This window comes from Mustela lutreola, chromosome 8 (assembly GCF_030435805.1).
Source record: "Mustela lutreola isolate mMusLut2 chromosome 8, mMusLut2.pri, whole genome shotgun sequence".
In the NCBI taxonomy this organism is placed as follows: Eukaryota; Metazoa; Chordata; class Mammalia; order Carnivora; family Mustelidae; genus Mustela; species Mustela lutreola.
In genome coordinates this window covers 93,117,218-93,125,222 of record NC_081297.1, presented here as the reverse complement: position 1 = coordinate 93,125,222, position 8,005 = coordinate 93,117,218, and positions in this window count along the sequence as shown.

Genomic DNA, 8,005 nt, shown 5'->3' with positions numbered 1-8,005 from the left:
CCACACCGTTTTGCACAAATGACCTACTGACCTCTAGCCAGAAGACTAGAAGCCCAAGGAAGGAATCTAGATTAGTGTGGGGAAAGGAGACTGTGGACTTCCAGACCATGGGAATTTAAAGCACTCCTATTTTTTTTTTTTTTAAATTCTTCGCCTGATTAGAGTTCCATTTCTGTCCCCCCACCCCCACCCCTTAGCAGAAAAGAAAAAGTACAGAAGAAAAAATAAAATATAAATTCAAGAGTAGAACAGTGACGTGCAGGAAGAGAAGCCTGGACGTGTGCCTCCCCCTCCAGGAGGGATTCCAACCTCTGCCCATGTCCCTGTTTTCTGTCCGGCGGTGGTTCCATTTGATAGCCAGGGCCCTGGGTTGAGCCTCTTTCATTCCCATATGCCTCTTGGTGATGGAGGTCCTGGTTCTTGTCCAGCTAGGTGAGACTCTGGTCCACATTTGGCTTACTTTGCAAATGTGTCTCTAAACATTTTAAGATGCACCCAGAGAAACATACTCAATGGCCAGGCTGGAGAAAGACCTAGAAACCTTGCTACATGAAGAACTGTTGAAGGAATGGATAATATTTAGCCTAGAGGGGGGAAATGATCATTACCAGCAAATATTTGAGAAGTTGTAATGATCAGGATGAAGTAGATATATTTTATGAAGTGTTCTGGCATTTGGCGGTACACTGGAACAGATAAATTGAAAGCTATTCAAATCCCAGAATCCTATTCTTTCCATCTCTAATTCTACATCTACCATTTTTTTTTTTATTTCTAATAAGAAACAAGAAAGCCCTTCTTATATAAATGGCACCTAGGAAAGAGATAAAGGTAAATCATGGTCCCCATCAAAGTCCTGGCAGCAGAGATGCCACACTCAGAGTAACTGAAGAAGTTTAAACAAAGGGACTATTTTCTTTTTTAAGATTTATTTATTTATTTATTTATTTGACAGACAGAGATCACAAGTAGGCAGAGAGGCAGACAGAGAGGGAAGCAGGCTCCCTGCTGAGCAGAGAGCCCGATGAAGGGCTCAATCCCAGGACCCTGAGGCTTAACCCACTGAACCACCCAGGTGCCCCAACAAAGGGACTATTTAAAAAGGCTTGGGGTAGGGGTGCCTCACTGGCTCAGTCAGTAGAACATGTGACCCTTGACTTTGGAGTCTTAAGTTCAAGCCCCACATTGGGTATAGAGCTTACTTAAAAAGAAAGAAGGAAAGAAAGAAAGAAAGAAAGAAAGAAAGAAAGAAAGAAAGAAAGAAAGAAAGAAAGAAAGAAAATAAGCTAAAAGAAACTTGGGAAAGGTTAAAGTGTATCTATAAAAGGTAGGACAGTAACTTGGGGCTAGCCACACTGTTGGGGCTACAATGTTTCCAACCTTACACCTGACTGGAATCCCAGTACGTCTTCTCTATAAGAAAGGCCCCCGGAAGGGCCACAGTGATCACAGTGATCAGCCCACAGTGATCCTGTGAGTCATTGGGAGGGCGTGGGGAAGAGGCTCATCGACAACTCAGTGTTCTTCTCCCATTCTCTACTCTCCTGTTGATGCCTCCCATTGGATAAACTCAGTTGGAAGTCAGAAGACAAAGGAGCCCATTTCTCTGGTCTACGGTTCACTTCCAACAGCCGGGATCAGGTGGAGAAGGGTGGAGAGTGGATGCGAAGGGACAAATGGGGACGATCCGGCGGGGCACAGGAAGCAAGAGCGGATGTCATTTGTCCACCGGCGATTGTTAGTTGGAGTTGGGAAATAAGCCCGGGCATGTGTGAAACCTGCGGAGGGAGAGGAAGGGCAACGTCAGATAGGAGAACACAACAGACAAAAGAGAACAATCACAAGAGGAAGTTCTAGTATTTAAGGGTTTGGAGAATTTGTGGAAATGTTCTGACACTTTCTTGATGATAATAACCACTGAGGATTTCTTGAGAAAAACAAAGAATGTGGTTCCATTCCAGATTTTCTGAATAAAGTTCTGCAGGGGTGAGATCCCAAATCTTTTATTTTCCGCAAGAGGGGCTCCAGGGTATTCTTTTAAAGTTGTGTCAGTTTGAAAACACAGATGTGGTCCCAGGCTATGATGGGAACATTAGGAATTAGAAAATTCCCGTTGCCACCCAGACCGATGGGTGGGTCTGGGTGCTGACATAGGGTCCATGTGCCCCTCATAACGTATGCAATAGATGTGAGAACAGGAACTAAGATTTGGGTGTCCCAACTCTTAGATTGATAGAATAGACATGCCTCATGACTTCAGACCTAACCCAGTTTAAATGCTTCTTAAATTGCACAGAATGTCAGAGAGTTTAGAATGTAAGTGTTAGACTGAAGCAGTTCCAAGAAATGTAGAACCAAACAGGCACCATGACTCCCAGGTGAACCTCTTGCCATTGTCTCGAGTGGTGGTCACCCTTCCTCTGTAGCCTATGTCTCTCCCTGTCCTCATCTTCCTCCTTTGACTGAAATGGGGGGGGGATGAGGGGGAAGGAGACAGGGGAGACAGTGTCCTTCCTTCCTTCTCCACCCCTCCCCTTTTCTATTTGTTCACATTATTGGATAGAAGTTGGGGTTGGTGGTTTTGGTGACATAAGCACCAACCCTCATTCTAGAGCTTAGGAGATTACCATCGGAGCAGAAAATCATGTGTAAGGAGAAAATTCTCCTCCAGAGTGCCCCACCGCAGATAAACAAATGCAGCTGTTATTAAACAATTGAAACTGTGCAGTTTGCCTCTATTTTTTTTCCTTTGCACAATGAGAAAAACAAGAATCACCATAAACTGAGGAAAGGAAGGAAAGTATTTTCTCAACAACTAAAGAAGTGAGGGGAAAACACACATAGAGAAAGATAATCAGTTAGACTAAGATTCTGCACAAGAGGAAAACCAGTCACTCGAGACTGATCAGCACAGCAACTAATATTATGACAACTGAGCAAATATAACCCTGCATTGTTTTAAAGAGAGAAACAGAAAAGGACTTCTATTTTAGAAGAGGCCAGAGGGAAAGGCATAGGCCACCAAAATTGCGTGCTTGTATAAAATAGCATAATGCTTTCTGCAACTCCAAATGATTTATTTGACTCTCCTCTTACTTTTTAAGGGCAGAGTCAGACTGATGGAAACTCGAGTTTAAAACAAGAATCGTAAACTTAAAACATAAATCCACATCAGTCTCACCATGCCTTTACAGCCAAACAATCAGGAGGGGTGAGTTCTGCCCGGCTGTGTTGCCTACGATCCGCTGGACATCTTGGGCTCAGTGTTTGAAAACAGAGCAAAGATATTGGACTAAATACCAAAGGAAGCAAGGTTCCTTGCAGTATAAAATTCTAGAAACCAAATAGACCTGAGCACATTTCAACCATGAAAAACCATTCTCTTTCTGGCCAGAAGATCTAAGGCACTGAGTCCCCAGCTCTTTTCACGTATAATACTACCACCTGCTGTAATGAACGAGCACCTCATGGACCCTTGGAAGACCATCTCTATCAGAAAACTTGTAAATCCATGGAGCTCGTTCTGAATTTGTCCCCATTCACTGACCTGTTTCAGTTGTTGTACTCCATGGGTATTTATCTGTATTAAGTGCATGCTTATTTGTGCCCCAAGATAAACATTAGAAGAATATACACGGGAACAAGGTAAATCTCATTTTCACCCACTGCCCTCTGTCTCCCGGCCATTCTCAGGCAATCCCTGTTACAAGTCTGGTGTGAATACGGCCAGAGATGATCTTACGTGCATGCATCTTTCCCTTTGCATGACGATCACATACCGTAGTCACTGTTCCATACCTGCTTGGTCACCTTCTTCTTCTTCTTCTTTTCTTTTTTTTTTTTTTTTAAAGAGTTTTTTATTTATTTGACAGACAGAGATCACAAGTAGGCAGAGAGGCTGGCAGGAAGAGAAGGGGAAGCAGGCTCCCTGCTGAGCAGAGAGCCTGATGCGGGGCTCGAGCCCAGGACCCTGAGATCATGACCTGAGCCAAAGGCAGAGCCTTTAACACACTGAGCCACCCAGGTGCCTCGCTTGGTCACCTTCTTATGCGGGGGATTGCCCCATGTCTGTACACTTTTATGTTCTCTCTCTCTATATATAAAATCTATTTGTCTGAATAGATATCTATCTATCCATCTACCTATCTATATACACACACTTTTCCTAACACTCTTGTCTACATATAATATTACTAAATTTTTATTTTGCCTGAGATTGAGCAGGTTTTCATGTTTTAAAATCACATTTATGAAAAAATCAATTTTACATCTTTATGAATTGCCTTCTTATATGCTTTGCCTATTCTCTGATAAGATGTTTGATCTTTGTACTGAACTGTAAAATACTCATCTCTAGCTAACTGTCAATCTCTCTATCTGGCTGAAAGAAAATACTTGTTTTTTATGTGTAGTAATTTTCTTTTCCTATTTGGTTTCTTAGTTTTTTATATTCATTTATATTATTTTTTATCATGTAGGTGTTTTAGATTTTATGTAGTCATATTTATAAATTTTAATGACTTCTGTGTATTTTTGTTTTACTTAGGTTTTCCCCTTCCAAATTTGAAAAAAAAAAAAAGCTTTTACATTTTCTCCCAATTTTTCTTTCATTTCTTTCCTTTAAATCTCAGATTCATTTGAAAGTTATTGTTGCAGAGAATATTTTTCCCAGGTAAAGAGCCATATATCCCAAGAGAATTTATTTATTTCACAATCTGTGTTCCCACTACTTTATTGAATCTCTACGTTCATCACAATGGCTCTATTTCTGTCATTTTACACTGATCTGTCCATTTTTAAACAGATACCAGCTTCAGACTATGTCGTAAGATCTGACAAAACTTTCATTGTCTCAGTATGATTATTTGTTATACATTTTCTGGATATTATTGTATATTTATTTTTTCATTTATAATTTAAAAATCAGCTTGTCTAGCTCCTTCCACTCTCATCCTGCACATGAACCCTCTGAAAAATTATCTTGGAATTATTTTTATTGTGGTTTAAAAAAAAGTGAAATATACTCTCTTAAATTTTTATGTACAATATTGTTAACTATAAGCACAATGTTGTACAGCAGATCCCTAGAAACATCTCACCTTGTATGACTGAAACTATACCTATTAACTAACAACTTCCCATTCTCCCCAGCGCCTGGTAACCTCCATTCTATTTAATATAAATGGAATCATGCAGTATTTGTCTTTCTGTGACTGACATATTTGACTTACCATAATATCCTCAAATTTTATCCATGTTGTAGCATATGACAATATTGTCTTCTTTTTCATGACTGAATAATATTTCATTGGATGTATCTGCTCTGTTTTCTTCATTCATCTATCAATGGACATTTAGCTTGTTTCTACCTTCTAGCTATTTTGAATAATGCTGCAAATAAACATGGGGGTGCAAATATCTCTTTGAGATCCTGATTCAAATATTTGGGGTATATACCCAGATGTGGAATTGCTGGATCCAGTGATAGGTCCATTTTCTTTTTTTATTTTTTGAGGAACTGTTATAGGGTTTTCCATAGGAGATGGACCATTTTACATTCCAACAAAAGTGCACGAGGCTTCCAATTTCTCTACAACCTTGCCAACACTGATTTTCTGTTTTATTTTGTTTTACTTGGTTGTTTATTTATTTATTTTTTAAAGGGTTGTTTATTTTTTTTAATGGTTATTCTAACAGGTATGAAGTAATCTCATTTGTGTGTTTTGAAGAGACTGTCTTTTCCGCGTTGTGAAGCATGACACCCTTATTGATCATTTGACTGTATATGTATGAGTTTACATTTTACATTCTAGTCTGTTCCATTGATCTATATGTCTGTGGTTATGCCAGTACTACACTGTTTTGATAATTGTGGCTTTGAAATATGTTTTCAAATTGGGAAGTCTGGGGTCTCCAGCTTTCCCCTTTTTTAAGATCATTTTGGCTATTTGGGGACTTTTGTGATTCTTTATGAATTTGGGGTTATTTTTTATATTTCTGCCAAAAAGACTATTGAGATTTTCATAAAGATTATATTGAATTTATAGGTTGCTTTGCATACTACATACCTTTTAACAATATTAAGTTTTCTAATCCATGAACATAGGATATTTTAATTTTTTTTCCCATTCAGTCACTCTATGTCTTTAGGCTGGAGAATTCAATCCACTTTCATTATTGATAAGGAAGGACTTATTATTGCTTTTTTATTAAATGTTTTTTGTCTGTCTTGTATCGTTTTTGTTCCTATCTTCCTCTCTTGCTGTCTTCTTTTGTATTTCATCAATTTTACGTAGTCATATGCTTTGATTCCTTTTTCATTTTCTTCTGCCCATCATCTATAGGTAATTTTTTTTCTAGTTAGTATGTTATTTTCATAAAGCATCTTATCATGATAACAATGTATTTTAAGCTGATAAAAATTTCAATGGTATACAAATACTCTACACTTTTGCTCTTCTTTTCTAGGTTATTGGTGTCACAAATTACATCTTTTTATATTATGGATCCTTGAATATATTTTTATAGTTATAGTTTCTTTCTGCTTTTGTTTTTTAACTTCTAAACTAGAATGAAGGTGGTTAACATAGGGCACCTGGGTGACTCAGTTGCGTAAGCAGTAAGCATCTGCCTTTGGCTCAGGTCATGATCTTCATGATGCCAGAGTCCTGGGATTGAGTCCACATGGAGCTCCCTGCTCAGTGAGGAGTCTGCTTTTCCCTCTACCCTTCTCCCCCTGCTTGTGATCTCTCTCTCTTCAAATAAAGTCTTTTTAAAAAAGTGATTAACATACCATCATTACAATATTACAATATTACAATATTCTTTGTCTATATATTTACTATTACCAATAAGCTTTATATTTTTTTATGATTCTGTGTGGCTGTTTAGTGTCTTTTTGTTCTTACGTGAAGGACTTCCTTTATTATTTCTTGAAAGGTATTATGTCTGTTTACAAAATGTTGGACCAAATGTTGAACTTGAGTAGACTAAGTTATTTTTTGAAAATGAGATGACGTTTGCCAAAAGAATACATCTGTATCTATATATCTATATCTATATATGTATATATCTTTTTATTTTCCAATCCCCTCAACTTGAGATAATGTTTTTGACCTCAATGATGTCATGGTAGAAAGTTGTAAGATGCAAGCAAGGACGGGAGGAATCAGAACCGGAAACAGAAGCAAGTAGTATGCTTTGGTTCTATCAATTCAATAAACCCGTTTCTTGACAATTTTGGAGACTTATTATGGGTAAGACCCAAAGCTCTGGAACCACAGAGATAAATGGGTTGCCTCTCCAAATGCATTTTCTCATCTATAAAGAAGAGAAAATTGCATTTGATGGAAGTGTTTTTTGGATGGGATATTTGATATTTGATGGGAGTGTTTTTTTGAAGGTCATATGAGATAAGAGTGTAGTATTGAGCTCATAGTAAATGTTCAGTGATCACAGTATGATTGTTATTGTCTTTGTTATTATTATTATGAATCTCTTGCTCTTAAGGTGCTTATCGCTTAGCACAGGGACAAAGTTCGATAGGAGATCACACCAAAGGGAGTCATCAGCTATACGAGTACTGGGAGATTATGTGTATAAAGCGGGTGAGAAGTGAAGTTAGGAAGAGTAGTAATTTGGGTGAATATGCCATTGCTCTTCATTTCCGTCATCTTCTGGATGAATTATTACAACAACCTTCAAATAATCCTTCGGTTCTCACCCCTCCCAGCTCATCCTTTAGACTGCAGCTGTAGTGTCTTTTCCCCCAGAATTTAGCACGTAAACTCTGTGAGGACAGTGACCTTGAAGTATTATTCTCAGCTGTGTTCTCAGTGACTGGCATGAAGTCAGACAGACAGTAAGCATTCGATAGATATTTGTTGAATTAATGAATAAATAATGAATTAAAATACACTGGCCCTAACATTCCTATCTTAGCCCAAAGGCAGTCTCTTTCACGTTCACCTTGTATCCATGAGAGGTCACTTGGCAAAAGTGGCAA